The sequence below is a fragment of the Procambarus clarkii genome, chromosome 14 (genome assembly GCF_040958095.1).
Source record: "Procambarus clarkii isolate CNS0578487 chromosome 14, FALCON_Pclarkii_2.0, whole genome shotgun sequence".
NCBI lineage: Eukaryota > Metazoa > Arthropoda > Malacostraca > Decapoda > Cambaridae > Procambarus > Procambarus clarkii.
This window is the reverse complement of record NC_091163.1, coordinates 7,381,075-7,396,383: the sequence shown is the minus strand read 5'-3', so window position 1 is coordinate 7,396,383 and position 15,309 is coordinate 7,381,075. Positions and strand designations below refer to the sequence as shown.

The window sequence follows — 15,309 nt, the reverse complement described above, 5'->3', positions numbered from 1 at the left end:
CACAACACCCATGTCATTGTTGATTAAATTCAGAAATTAACGTAAATCTAGAGAGAATTGTCAGGGGAAAGCACCAAGCCATTACGACTATATAGCACTGGGAAGGGGTCAGGATAAGGATTTGGGATGTAACGGGACGGGGGGAGGGAAGGAATGGTGCCCAACCACTTGGACGGTTGGGGATTGAACGCCGATCTGCATGAAGCGAGACCGTTGCTCTACGGTCCACCCAAAGTAGTGGGACTAAATCTGGAGCCGAGGCATGTTTGTGGGCGAGCCACTACACACGCCACCTACAACTCGCACCAAAGTAGTAATAAACTTGAATGAACAAATCCCCAAGGGCCGTGATAAGGTTCGAACCCACGTCCAAGAGAATCCCAGACGCGCCTTAATCGACTGTGCTACGACGTTATGTAGTAATAAACCTTTTTTCCACAGACCTTCCACACATGTTATCTCTCAGAATGTTTGGTAATATGTTTATTGTTTGTGATGTGTGTCTATGTATGTATTAACACGATGTACTGAACGGGGTGAGAATAGCTTGAGCAACCTCATCCCTTTGTGTGTATTTTACATCAATAAACTTATTTCAATTTCAATTTCAATTCCACACATGACGCGGCTCATCTTATCAAGCCTTACAATACTGACCAGCGCCTCAATGTCCGATAGTCTATATACCTAGGTGGAACTTTCTCAAGCGAGGTAATACAACTGTGGACCCACACACCCGGCCACACTACAGCTCAATTCACTGTTTTGAAAACGCTGCAAGAATGAGAGTTTTGTTTTAGATTCAGTTACTGGGAACAAAAAAGTTCCAAGTAGCACGGGCTATGGTGAGCCCGTCGACAAACAGAGAATGAGAGGTTCATCTAAACGCCGATGGCTTCGTGTTCATCATATTAATCACCCATCTACCCGAAATACTTTACGTTCTGGTGGTTTGGAAGAATGTAATAAAACCATTGTCGTGTATTCTCACAACCCAATGTACCTTCTTGTATATAAATTAATTCATTAATTAATTTGGCTATAGATATAATTTACAAAATATAACTGAGTCCCCTTAAAATAACATTTTCTTTTATAAAACTAAAATTTGACATAGAAAACGAACCGTGAGAAACGAAGCAAACTTTAAAATACCTGATTTACCTGAGGGTCACTAACTCTAGTGGCCTCGACGAGGACAGGAAACCGGCGGCTTGTCGAATACAAGCTATTTTTATTTTATTCCCAGCCTCAGTTTCCTATTGTCAGTGGACAAGAAGCCTGTTAGGCTTACCTAGGCCCCCCCCCTAGGTCAGGTGGGCCTATTCCTAACGCTACAATAATAAAAAAGAGCCGAATTACGCTAGTATGAAATCACAATTGCACAAAAATCACAATTGCGTGATGCATAAAAAAAAGGCAGGCAGCGTCTGGGATGCTCTCGGACGTAGGTTTGAATCCTCGTCACGGCCCTTGTGGATTTGTTCATGAACATCAATAAAAACCAATAATGGGCAGCTGGAAAACATGCACATATTAGGATCACATAAGAAACCAATAATAAACAGTTCGAGTTATCAGTGCAGTTTAGAGCAATGGTTTAGAATTTGTCAAAAGCCTTCTATATATATTTCTTGAGCACGATATTGCATTGTTGATGAGCTCATTAGCCTGGTGAAATTGAAATTGAAATTAAAATAAGTTTATTGAGGTAAAATACACACAAAGGGATGAGGTAGCTCAAGCTATTCTCACCCCGTTCAGTACATCGTGTTAATACAAACATTCTGAGAGATAAACATATACATTTCCACTTAGCCTGGTGAACCCGTTTGTTCCTGAAGCCTTGCTCTCCCATGTTACGGGTTTGTTCATATTTCATGAACTTCATCAGTATGTAGGCCATAATTTGTCTCTAATAATTTGTCTGATGCTTCTAAGCAGAGAAATGAGTCCTTAAGTTTGTAGTTTGTTTTGTCACGGCTTAGGAGTTAATCCGACAGGTCATTTATATGTCATGTGGAAAGTAGTCCCCAGTCCTTGACTGTATTTAATGTTTGTGTGAATTGATTATTATTCTTGTTGTTATATTCCTCACAAGTATAGTTATTATTGGAGTGTTTTGCTCTTTAAGCTTCGATCTAATTGTTCTTCAGGTCATCTAAGATAGATATGTGGTTTATCAGTTGATATTCATTGTGAAAAACTAGAGTTTTTCACTATACAATCAAGTGAAAACTAGAGTTTGTGATGGTTGCAGGTGATGATGTATCTTTAGGAGCCGTGTTCTTCCCCACAGATATAAACACAGCCACCTGGTGAATAATCTCGGTAAAAACATCCTTTCTGGCCAGGCTCTCGTAATCTTACAGCGCACGTCCCCCCCCCTCTCCCCACCTTGGAAACCCCCTCCCTCTCCCTCAGCAATCATACCCCCCCCCCTCCCTCAGGCATCCATCATCCCCCTCCCTCAAGCATCCATCATCCCCTCTCCCTCAGGCATCCACCATCCCCCCCCTCCCTCAACCATCCACCACCCCCACCCCTCCATCAACCATCCACCACCCCCCTCAACCATCCACCACCCATCTCCCTCACTCTCCACCTCGCTCCTCACACAGCTCACCAGCCGTTTTGTGATATGGATAAAATAACTTTCTCATTTATACAAATATATTGTTAAATATGAACTTACAGTAATGTAGACCTGTGCTTCCTCGTGACATTAACAGTGCAAGTTAAATTATTTACGGTGCCAGAGGAACCCCCGCAACTTATAAATGAATTACTTGAATCAAAATTGGTTGTACATTAACTATTGATAGTGTACAAGGTTTCCTGTCTCCTCTGGAGACCCCATGCGCCGCCACTACACCACGATGACTCAAGACTAGTCCTGGGCTTTACATGCGATACCAGGTGTTGTAATACACCATCTGGCGGACACAGGGTGACCGAGTGACCCTACCATGATAGCCTTATGAACAGTGAAGTACGTCTTCCACCAGTAGCCTTTGAACTTATAATACGCATGAGATCGAGAGCATCACTAATGCACGTTAACTAACAGTTGCCCCATTGTCTGGAATCTATTATATATAGAGAGAGAATGCATGATGCATGATTGTATGTGTGTCTCTCCAAGGTTGGAGGCCAGATGTTTGGTGCTAGCCTCACCCAACTTTGTATGGTGAAGGGTCTGGGATACAGGACAGACATAGGTTGTTCGTATTCGGTACTATTGGTCCTATTAAGAGAGGTGTCGGTTTGAAAGGTGGCTGGTAGAGTCCTTGGATTTCGATGAACGAGAATTCATAATAATACTGATGACATGGCCCTGTTACAATATAACTAACCATCCTATGTAATGGGAATATTTAGCATCACGTAGCTAGCTCATGGCACACTCTGTACTCCCCTTCATATAGTCTAGGATGACTGTACATATACAGATGTACTTAAATGTGTTAATAATAATAATTTGTATTAAAAATATACAGAACATGATGTAGGATTTTATTAATTGTTACAGGGGTATGTATATTTAATAAGGCCACTAATACATATAGCGTCTTGCCCATAATTTAAAATAATTCAGTTAAATTATTTATAGGTTTGATGGCGTAAACACTTAATAATAAACGAGAAGTAATCTAACTTAGAAATTGTTCAAGAAATTTAGCCAAATAAATGCAGCTTTTAAAGAGGGTGTGATATAAAAATAATTAGGGAACAATTGATTGTCATCCGCCTTCAAAGCCCTCTATCACAGTAGTCTACATCCTCGGCTCAACGAAGAATTCCGAGTTCGAACCTCGGGCGAGGCAGAGATAGTTTAGCACGTTTTCTTTCACTTGATGCCTCTGTTCACCTAGCAGCAAAGATATTCAAGCGTTTTGCACCTGTTGTTGCAGGTGCAATTATTACTAGGTTGCATCCTAGTAATAAACCGAAACAGTTTGTTCCTCAACAATGGGAACCATGCGCGTAGTGGACGACCCAGATAGGCTGCAGGAATAGGTGGATAAGTGGCTACTAGAGTTTAATCCCACAAAATGAAAATTAATAATATTTGGGAGAAGGGATAGAAAGGACATGAGGGTTTACAAGGAAGGTATTGTCAGACCCGGGAGTGAATGCAACACCAGCCTTCACACTAGACACACACAAATTAAATTAAATTATTTTTTGTATTCAGGAAAAGGACATACATAGATGAAGAGTTACAAACATAATGTTGGATTTATAGATAGAGTTAGTACGCACAATACCTAAAGCCACTAATACGCACAGCGTTTCGGGCAAACGCCTAGCCCATCCAAGCAGAATGGGGCCCATTGCAACAGAATATTGAACATTCCAACACATATTGAAGCCCACTCCAACAGAATACTCAGCTTATATTGGCCCAGTCCAATAGTATACATCTCCAGCATGGAACCCACACCTGCTAAAGCACAGATAGAAATTAAAAGTGATAAAGATATTTGCCGCAAGACAGGTACCAGATATAAGAGAAATGCTTGATGAGGACTTGCTAAGTTAAATGAAACTATAGATATTACAATAGAGGACATGATGCGACATGATCACAACATGCACGATACTGACCAGAATAGACAAAATGAATATAAATAATCTTTTCCGGATGAAGAACAATAGTACGAGGGAACACGGGGAAATGCCAAGAAATACTGATATAAAGTGAGAGTAGTAAACAAGTGGAATGAAATTGAATCAATGGTGGTGGAAGCTGCCACCAGTCACAGCTTCAAGAGCAAGGGTGACACCATTGGAAAATTGGGATGTATAAATGCATCACCAGGTGCCATAGTTATGAGGCAGGGCTTGGGAGCTGAATCTCGCTTTCTGTAGGCGCAACTAGGCAAGAACACGCAATATTGTTCTTCATGAAAATAACAATAATATTGTTTATTATATCTCGAGTTTCTACGTCACCCCCCTCCCCACCCCCTCTGTTATTAATATTTTGGGTTTCTACGCCCCCCCCACCATCTCCCTGCATACTCCATGCATTAGTTACCGGGCGGGTGAACACCTGTGGGTCAGTGGGACAGTGCATATAAGGCGAGGCTTGAGGTGAAGGAGTCACTTGTGGAGCGACTGACTGCTGAAGCACAATTGTTACAAGCCCCAACAACTCTATACCACCACCATGCGTCTTCTCCATCTCCTGCTGAGTGTTGCCCTCGTTGCTCTTATGGCCGCCGTCCCATCCCAGGCGTCCAATGGTTACCGTCCCGCCTACCGTCCTGCCTACCGTCCTAGCTACCGTCCAGGCAAGTAAGAGGTAAGTGACATACACCGAGCCCGTTCACTCACTTCTCTTAAAGTTATAATTCACATTAGTACATCATATATATGATCAATTCACATTTGGAAAGCATTTATATTTTAACGCCGCGAAAATCAGTTATTATGTTTAGCTGTTGAACACAAAGACTGACTAGCATGAGGGTCTGTTGTCATGGCCAGCTCCGGTAGACCTATGGACGGTGGCCCAGGTCCTCTCCCGTTTGTTATGGACTTGAGGGCCAGATTCACGAAGCAGTTACGCAAGCACTTACGAACCTGTCCATCTTTCCTCAATCTTTGACGGCTTTGTTTACAATTATTAAACAGTTAATGAGCTCCGAAGCACCAGGAGGTTGTTTATAACAATAACAAGAGATGATTGGGAAGTCTTCATGCTTGTAAACTGTTTAATAAATGTAACCAAAGCCGTCAAAGATTGAGGAAAGATGTACACGTTCGTAAGTACTTGAGTAACTGCTTCATGAATCTGGTCCTTGTTCGTCAATAAGATTAACTTTGTCTACTCACACTGCGGAGATCAGAAGAAGCCTATCGACGCGTCGCTAGGCTTCGATTCATGGTTGTGCTATTTAGTCGTAATGGCTTGGCACTTCACCCTGATAATTCCCCCTTCCCCTCAGATTCATGGCTCTGACTTCCATACTCAAGTGAGACAAAGTTAAATCTCCTTCATTTGGTGGAGTATTTGTCAACCAGTTGAGTTTTTACGATAGGTTGTATATACTTAAGAAACTAGGCAAGGCAGGATATGAACAGAGTTCAAAATTCAAATTTTTACATACATAGATGAAGAGTTACAAACATAATGTTGGAATTACAGATAGAGCTAGTACATGCAATACCTAGAGCCACTAATACGCACGAGTCGTATAAGAACATAATAATGTATATCCACCCACCCACCCACTAGTACTCTCTAGGGTGTATTATTGTTGCACAATAACATCCCCCGTTTAGAGCTGGAGAAACTGCTGACCTGGAAAACGTGCGAAGATCCTTTACTGCTGGAAATTCAGCATTTTATAGAGTGGACTCTATAAAACATTACCATAGAGGACATTATAGACATTACATGTCTTACGTACCATTGAGACAACAAAAAGCTAAAGTGTTTACGCCCATGTCACCTTAGGAGAATGATAATTTAATACCAACAATGATATTTGGCGCCCTGTAGCAGATATTATTTCCAGTATTAATTACCATTAGCTTTTGTCATTTCCCAAAATGATATATACATCATATTGCCAAATTTGAAAGCGTGAAACCATGATATGATGTCGCCAATAAATTTAACTTACTTTAATGTCAGCGTAAGATATATGTATATATATTTCTGCTTTTCCGGGAAGCTTTTATATATCTATTGTTCTGTTATTGTTATAAATAATATATTTATCTTGTTTTAACAAATGTGCTTTACCAGACGTTTATTTGGTTTCCTTAGCGTGAAGTAACACTCCCGGACGGCTTCCCTTCCCTCTTGGCTGGTCCTCTACCATCACCAGCCACACCTCCGCCTCCAGCCACACCTCCATCTACAACAGGCATGCGATAATCGGTATTCACTATCTACAAATGTTGATCGCTATCATCCAGAGGTTCAAGAGCAAGTAGGCCGACGTCCACCGATATGTCAGCCGTCCGAGAAACCAAGGTGGTCAGGCGTATGGCTGCTGACCCCTGCTCACGTCTCCCGTTGATGTCCTCCTTTGACTGACTTCAGTTAACTGATCTGAACTGACCTCGCTAATTGACTTGGTTACTACTTTGTCTTCATTCCTTCTATGAGAGAGGTTCACCTGCCCATCATCATTATTTTCATGACGTTGAGAAAGGCAGGTGTACTAGGCTTGTGTAAATCTGGAGTCTTAATAATTTGAAACCTTTGAACCTCTCCGTACACATCAAAACTGTTCACATCTTTTGTGTTTTGGTCGTTAAAATTTAAATTTAGCTTAATTTTGTGTCCACATTTGAAGACCTTTGCTGTTAAGAAATAATTTAGGCAATATTTTAAATAATTTCCATAATAAATTCCACAATTTATGAGTAAATGCAAGGCGTCCTCTCCTGCACTGTCTTAAGTCCTTCTTGTGTCAATAAAGAGCATTATATCATGGAGTCATTATGTATATCATGCCTACAAAGATTTGTTTATGTGGGTCCTGTGGCTCAGTAGTGTACACCCTCGACTCACAATCGAGGAGCACAGGAATTCAATTTCTTTCTTTATTATGCACCTCATACCCATTCCGTGGGCGGTGGTGGAAAGGGTTACAGAGGCACATAATCGATTCAGGAACTGAACCCCAGAGTTCATTTAGCTAAGCAAGTGAAAATCTTTTGAAGCTAGTTACACAATTGTTAATATTACATACACATGTACATATATATGCAATTATTTACACAAATACATATACATATAAATAATCTTATATCACAAGTGATTCAATAAGAGGCTGACAAGTCACTGTCTTAGATACACGCCCCTTACTCAACCATGGGTGTACAATTTATTTATTTATTTATATACAAGAAGGTACATTGGGTTTGTGAGAATACATAGCATAGTACAGTAATTACACTCTTGTAAAGCCACTAGTACGCGCAGCGTTTCGGGCAGGTCCTTAATCTAACAGATAATTTTAAGTAGGTAAATTCTTTCAGAATTAATAGCAATAAAAGCAACCAGACGTAATAAACGTACCTGGAGTTTGGAAAGCACCTTAGCTGGTACCCACAACCAAATTTCGACTGCTGGTCTAAGCCTGCTAACAGGAGTCAGTAGTAGTCTGCTCCTGGACCCACCAGAAAGAAAAATAAAAGTGGGGAAGGGGTTGCGAGAGACATTCTCAACACATCACTAGGCTCTGGGAAGGGGATGAGCAATGAACATGATAACGTCCTTGAACACTAAAATTCCCAGAATATAGGGAAAAACAAGAGTTATTCTGTCCAGTTTTAAAATAAATTAATATTACCTTAAGCATCGTTATTTAAACTTCAGTCTAGGAATTGAAGGGACAAATGTATATTCAACAATGTAAACCTTCTTCAGGGATACTCAGCCTTGATGTAAACATGCCTATTGGAATACTCTACAATGCAGTAAACCCTTCTCCAGGAATGCTCTACCGAAAAGTAAACTTTCAACCGTAGTTACAAGTCTTAATGTAACTTCAGGACTCTTACACGGAATCAAATTTATGATGCATATTTTTATGGCTGAAGTTACTAACTTAAGAATTTTGTTAACAACTGTACCGGTCAAGATAGCTACTGTTGTGCCAGTCAAGTTAGCAACTGATGTACCGGTCAAGTTAGCAACTGCTGCCCAATAAACTCCAAAGCATTTTTTTAACAATTACGGACTCATAATTTTTGGTTTCAGTGACTTGCCCTAACTCAGGGTTTTCCCTGCCGGTCCGCCGAGCAGGCAGCACGCTGTACTTATGATCCTGTGGTCCCGGGTTCGATCCCAGGCGCCGGCGAGAAACAATGGGGCAGAGTTTCTTTCACCCTGTGGCCCTGTTACCTAGCAGTAAAATAGGTACCTGGGTGTTAGTCAGCTGTCACGGGCTGCTTCCTGGGGGTGGAGGCCTGGTCGAGGACCGGGCCGCGGGGACACTAAAAAGCCCCGAAATCATCTCAAGACAACCTCAAGAGATTTCCCTTGAGGAGAGGAGGTAAGACAGGTGCCACACAGTGGAATATTAGTGTGAATATGATGATATAAGGCAAGGGTTGGTACTATTGGTTAGCTACAATATAACTAACCATCCTATGTAATGGGGATATTTAGCATCACGTAGCTAGCTCATGGCACACTCTGTACTCCCCTTCATATAGTCTAGGATGAGAATGTACATATACAGATGTACCTAAATGTGTTAATGAAAATAACAATAACATTGTTTATTATATCTCGGGTTTCTACGTCACCCCCCAACCACCAACCCCCCCTCAGTTATTAATATTTTGGGTTTCTACGTCATCCCCTCCCTCTCCCTGCGTACTCCAGGCATTAGTTACCGGGCGGGTGAACACCTGTGGGACAGTGGGACTCATATAAGGTGAGGCTTGAGGTGAAGGAGTCACTTGTGGAGCGACTGACTGCTGAAGCACAATTGTTACAAGCCCCATCAACTCTATACCACCACCATGCGTCTTCTCTACCTCCTGCTGAGTGTTGCCCTCGTTGCTCTTATGGCCGCCGTCCCATCCCAGGCGTCCAATGTTTACCGTCCCCCCCCCTACCGTCCTGTCTACCGTCCACTTCGCCGTCCTGGCTACCGTCCAGGCAAGTAAGAGGTAAGTGACATACACCGAGCCCGTTCACTCACTTCTCTTAAAGTTATAATTCACATTAGTACATCATATATATGATCAATTCACATATGGAAAGCATTTATATTTTAACGCCGCGAAAATCAGTTATTATGTTTAGCTGTGGAACACAAAGACTGACTAGCATGAGGGTCTGTTGTCATGGCCAGCTCCGGTAGACCTATGAACGGTGGCCCAGGTCCTCTCCCGTTTGTTATGGACTTGAGGGCCAGATTCACGAAGCAGTTACGCAAGCACTTACGAACCTGTCCATCTTTCCTCAATCTTTGACGGCTTTGTTTACAATTATTAAACAGTTAATGAGCTCCGAAGCACCAGGAGGTTGTTTATAACAATAACAAGAGATGATTGGGAAGTCTTCATGCTTGTAAACTGTTTAATAAATGTAACCAAAGCCGTCAAAGATTGAGGAAAGATGTACACGTTCGTAAGTACTTGAGTAACTGCTTCATGAATCTGGTCCTTGTTCCTCAATAAGATTAACTTTGTCTACTCACACTGCGGAGATCAGAAGAAGCCTATCGACGCGTCGCTAGGCTTCGATTCATGGCTGTGCTATTTAGTCGTAATGGCTTGGCACTTCACCCTGATAATTCCCCCTTCCCCTCAGATTCATGGCTCTGACTTCCATACTCAAGTGAGACAAAGTTATATCTCCTTCATTTGGTGGAGTATTTGTCAACCAGTTGAGTTTTTACGATAGTTTGTATATACTCAAGAAACTAGGCAAGGCAGGATATGAACAGTTCAAAATTCAAATTAAAAAATTTACATACATAGATGAAGAGTTACAAACATAATGTTGGAATTACAGATAGAGCTAGTACATGCAATACCTAGAGCCACTAATACGCACGAGTCGTATAAGAACATAATAATGTATATCCACCCACCCACCCACTAGTACTCTCTAGGGTACATTATTGTTGTACAATAACATCCCCCGTTTAGAGCTGGAGAAACTGCTGACCTGGAAAACGTGCAAAGATCCTTTATTGCTGGAAATTCAGCATTTTATAGAGTGGACTCTATAAAACATTACCATAGAGGACATTATAGACATTACATGTCTTACGTACCATTGAGACAACAAAAAGCTAAAGTGTTTACGCCCATGTCACCTTAGGAGAATGATAATTTAATACCAACAATGATACTTGGCGCCCTGTAGCAGATATTATTTCCAGTACTAATTACCATTAGCTTTTGTCATTTCCCAAAATGATATATACATCATATTGCCAAATTTGAAAACGTGAAATGCATGATATGATGTCGCCAATAAATTTAACTTACTTTAATGTCAGCGTAAGATATATGTATATAAATTTCTGCTTTTCCGGGAAGCTTTTATATATCTATTGTTCTGTTAATGTTATAAATAATATATTTATCTTGTTTTAACAAATGTGCTTTACCAGACGTTTATTTGGTTTCCTTAGCGTGAAGTAACACTCCCGGACGGCTTCCCTTCCCTCTTGGCTGGTCCTCTACCATCACCAGCCACACCTCCGCCTCCAGCCACACCTCCATCTACAACAGGCATGCGATAATCGGTATTCACTATCTACAAATGTTGATCTCTATCATCCAGAGGTTCAAGAGCAAGTAGGCCGACGTCCACCGATATGTCAGCCGTCCGAGAAACCAAGGTGGTCAGGCGTATGGCTGCTGACCCCTGCTCACGTCTCCCGTTGATGTCCTCCTTTGACTGACTTCAGTTAACTGATCTGAACTGACCTCGCTGATTGACTTGGTTATTATTTTGTCTTCATTCCTTCTATGAGAGAGGTTCACCTGCCCATCATCATTATTTTCATGACGTTGAGAAAGGCAGGTGTACTAGGCTTGTGTAAATCTGGAGTCTTAATAATTTGAAACATGTTAATAATTCCTTCAGGTCACTTGTCATTCTCTGGGTTAAATTTAGCTTAATTTTGTGTCCACATTTGAAGACCTTTGCTGTAAAGAAATAATTTAGGAAATATTTTAAATAATTTCCATAATAAATTCCACAATTTATGAGTAAATGCAAGGCGTCCTCTCCTGCACTGTCCTTCTTGTGTCAATAAAGAGCATTATATCATGGAGTCATTATGTATATCATGCCTACAAAGATTTGTTTATGTGGGTCCTGTGGCTCAGTAGTGTACACCCTCGACTCACAATCGAGGAGCACAGGAATTCAATTTCTTTCTTTATTATGCACCTCATACCCATTCCGTGGGCGGTGGTGGAAAGGTTACAGAGGCACATAATCGATTCAGGAACTGAACCCCAGAGTTCATTTAGCAAGTGAAAATCTTTTGAAGCTAGTTACACAATTGTTAATATTACATACACATGTACATATATATGCAATTATTTACACAAATACATATACATATAAATAAATTGCAGTCTCCGTGGTGTAGTGGTAAGACACTCGCCTGGCGTTCCGCGAGCGCTGTCATGGGTTCGTATCCTGGCCGGGGAGGATTTACTGGGCGCAATTCCTTAACTGTAGCCTCTGTTTAACGCAACAGTAAAATGTGTACTTGGATGAAAAAACGATTCTTCGCGGCTGGGGATCGTATTCCAGGGAACATAGGATTAAGGACTTGCCCGAAACGCTACGCGTACTAGTGGCTGTACAAGAATGTAACAACTCTTGTATATATCTAAAAAAAAAAAAAAAAAAAAAAAAAAAAAAAAAAAAAAAAAAAAAAAAAAAATCTTATATCACAAGTGATTCAATAAGAGGCTGACAAGTCACTGTCTTAGATACACGCCCCTTACTCAACCATGGGTGTACAATTTATTTATATATTTATTTATATACATGAAGGTACATTGGGTTTGTGAGAATACATAGCATAGTACAGTAATTACACTTGTAAAGCCTCTAGTACGCGCAGCATTTCGGGCAGGTCCTTAATCTAACAGATAATTTTAAGTAGGTAAATTCTATCAGAATTAATAGCAATAAAAGCAACCAGACGTAATAAACATACCTGGAGTTTGGAAAGCACCTTAGCTGGTACCCACAACCAAATTTCGACTGCTGGTCTAAGCCTGCTAACAGGAGTCAGTAGTAGTCTGCTCCTGGACCCACCAGAAAGAAAAATAAAAGTGGGGAAGGGGTTGCGAGAGACATTCTCAACACATCACTAGGCTCTGGGAAGGGGATGAGCAATGAACATGATAACGTTCTTGAACACTAAAATTCCCAGAATATAGGGAAACAACAAGAGTTATTCTGTCCAGTTTTAAAATAAATTAATATTACCTTAAGCAACGTTATTTAAACTTCAGTCTAGGAATTGAAGTGGATAAATGTATATTCAACAATGTAAACCTTCTTCAGGGATACTCAGCCTTGATGTAAACATGCCTATTGGAATACTCTACAATGCAGTAAACCCTTCTCCAGGAATGCTCTACCGAAAAGTAAACTTTCAACCGTAGTTACAAGTCTTAATGTAACTTCAGGACTCTTGCACGGAATCAAATTTATGATGCATATTTTTATGGCTAAAGTTACTAACTTAAGAATTTTGTTAACAACTGTACCGGTCAAGATAGCAACTGTTGTGCCGGTCATGATACCAACTGCTGTACCGGTCATGATAGCAACTGCTGCACCGGTCATGATAGCAACTCCTGTTTCTGTACTGACTGTGATGTGTTATATTCTCATACTCCAAACATACAGTTCATGCCCGTTCATCGTCTTTGATCTTACATGCATATAAAACAGTTGGCTTCGTTCTCGACACACAATCGAGGGTCCTGGATTCGATTCCCAGGTGGGACAGAAATTATTCAACCCGTTTCTTTTCACCTAACAGTAAGTAGGTACCCGGGAATTAGGCAACTGTTTGGGGGGAGGGGTGCATCCTGGCGATGGTCAGCAGTTCGACCTTGGGGGAAAATGCCTAGATACAAGCCTGAAGTGTGTATATGTATATATATAAACACACAGGCTTCCTGTCCCCCGTCAACGGGAATTTATTATATAAGGCGCGGGTCGGTGTGAGCCCATTAGTAGTGGAGTGACTGACTGGAGGATCTCAGCTGCTACGACGCCCCCAACAGTTCTCCAAGACCACCATGCGTCTCCTTCACCTCCTGGCTCTTCTTCTCGTGGCTCTCATGACCGCCGTCCCGTCCCAGGCTTTCATTCCCCGCCCTGACCGTCCACTGAGGCCCTATCCAAGACCCTTTGTTGATTACGGCGATTATGGCATCTATGGCGGAAAGTAAGAGGTGAGTGGCACAGTGCCTACTGTCTTCGTCTCCGAGCACTGTAGGATTCATCTGTTCTCATTTGTGAAATGTTTTGAACAATTTTGCAATTAAGGTCCAGGGGTTATTTGTTTGAATACAAACCGGGCACAGCTATTCAACAGTCACAGTACCCGGTTAGACTTTTCTTACCCGAAACGCTGATAAATGAGCACCTATTACCGACATGCATCATAACTATGTGTAGCCTAGTCTCGCCGTATCAAAGCTGGCGTTGACGCTATTAAACTCGGGTGAACCAATCTCTTTTCTGCAGCATTAAGAAGAAAAATCAGAACACTTATTGAAATTTTAATTAAATTTTATTTTAAAGTCATAAAAACCATTAATATTTTAACTTTTACATTAACTAGAGACGTTGAATACTTCAAAAGTTGACAGTGTGCGCAGAGCTTTCGGTAATACCGTAAGTATGCCAAGACGGCCGTGTATGGCAGGAAGAGTATATTTGGTGTTAGCCTTATTGTCTATCAACCTCTAAAGGGTGTACAAGGGCACTACAATAGCTGGCGTAAGTGAGCTGTTGTAGTGTCCACAAAAACTCCGTGGTGTGGTTTTGCGAGCACTTGTGAGCGTGACCACAAAAGTGGTCACGCTCGCGTACGATAGCGTTACTGGTATTTTTTATACCAGCATTACTCTTTACTGATACAAGTATATGATGAGTGGCGCTGCCCAATAAACTCCAAGGCATTTTTTTTAACAATTACGGACTCATAATTCTTGATTTCAGTGACTTGCCCTAACTCAGGGTTTTCCCTTGAGGAGAGGAGGTAAGACAGGTGCCACACAGTGGAATATCAGTGTGAATATGATGATATAAGGCAAGGGTTGGGCTAGAGTCGTCAGTAGCGGAGTGGCTGACTGGAGGATCACAACTCTGTCCGTACAAGACCACCATGCGTCTCCTTCACCTCCTGGCTCTTGTTCTCATGGTTCTAATGGCCGCCGTCCCGTCCCAAGCTTTTTATCCCCGCCCTTACCGTCCGCCATACCTCCCAGATCCTAGACCATTCCCCAGGCCCTTGCCTGCTTTCGGGCATGAATTTCGGTGAGTGGTGTGGCCATCTTGGAAGACTGTAGGTCTATATTTTGTTCTTGTGTAGCTGTTGTGTGATATCATTCATGAACATTTTCCAAATCTTTCATAATCACTTTTATTTAACTTATTTATTTTATTCATATTTGTTATATATTTCTTGTAATTGCCGGACAATCTTGAAATAGCCTAGGAGACGCGAAATGTTAACTTCATTATTTTATCGAACTCAATCCCCCCAAAACATAGTCAGGGAAGAGTAAATAATAATTATCATAGAAAGCTGTCACCGTCTA

The 15,309-nt window shown here is 41.4% G+C and overlaps 1 protein-coding gene across 4 annotated transcripts in view; it reads left to right on the top strand.

Annotated features, from left to right (window-relative positions):
- LOC123771996 (cilia- and flagella-associated protein 43) overlaps nucleotides 1–15,309 on the top strand; it is a 38,787-nt gene that overhangs the window by 21,874 nt on the left and 1,604 nt on the right. For 2 of the 4 annotated variants that reach the window (XM_069324315.1, XM_069324317.1), the window contains 3 exons: nucleotides 5,041–5,311; nucleotides 6,785–9,651; nucleotides 11,130–11,773. The gene's annotated coding sequence lies outside the window, so the exon portion shown is untranslated. Of the gene's footprint in view, nucleotides 1–5,040; nucleotides 5,312–6,784; nucleotides 9,652–11,129; nucleotides 15,026–15,309 lie in introns of those variants that run through there. The other 2 variants (XM_069324316.1, XR_011228451.1) reach the window with 2 other exon arrangements.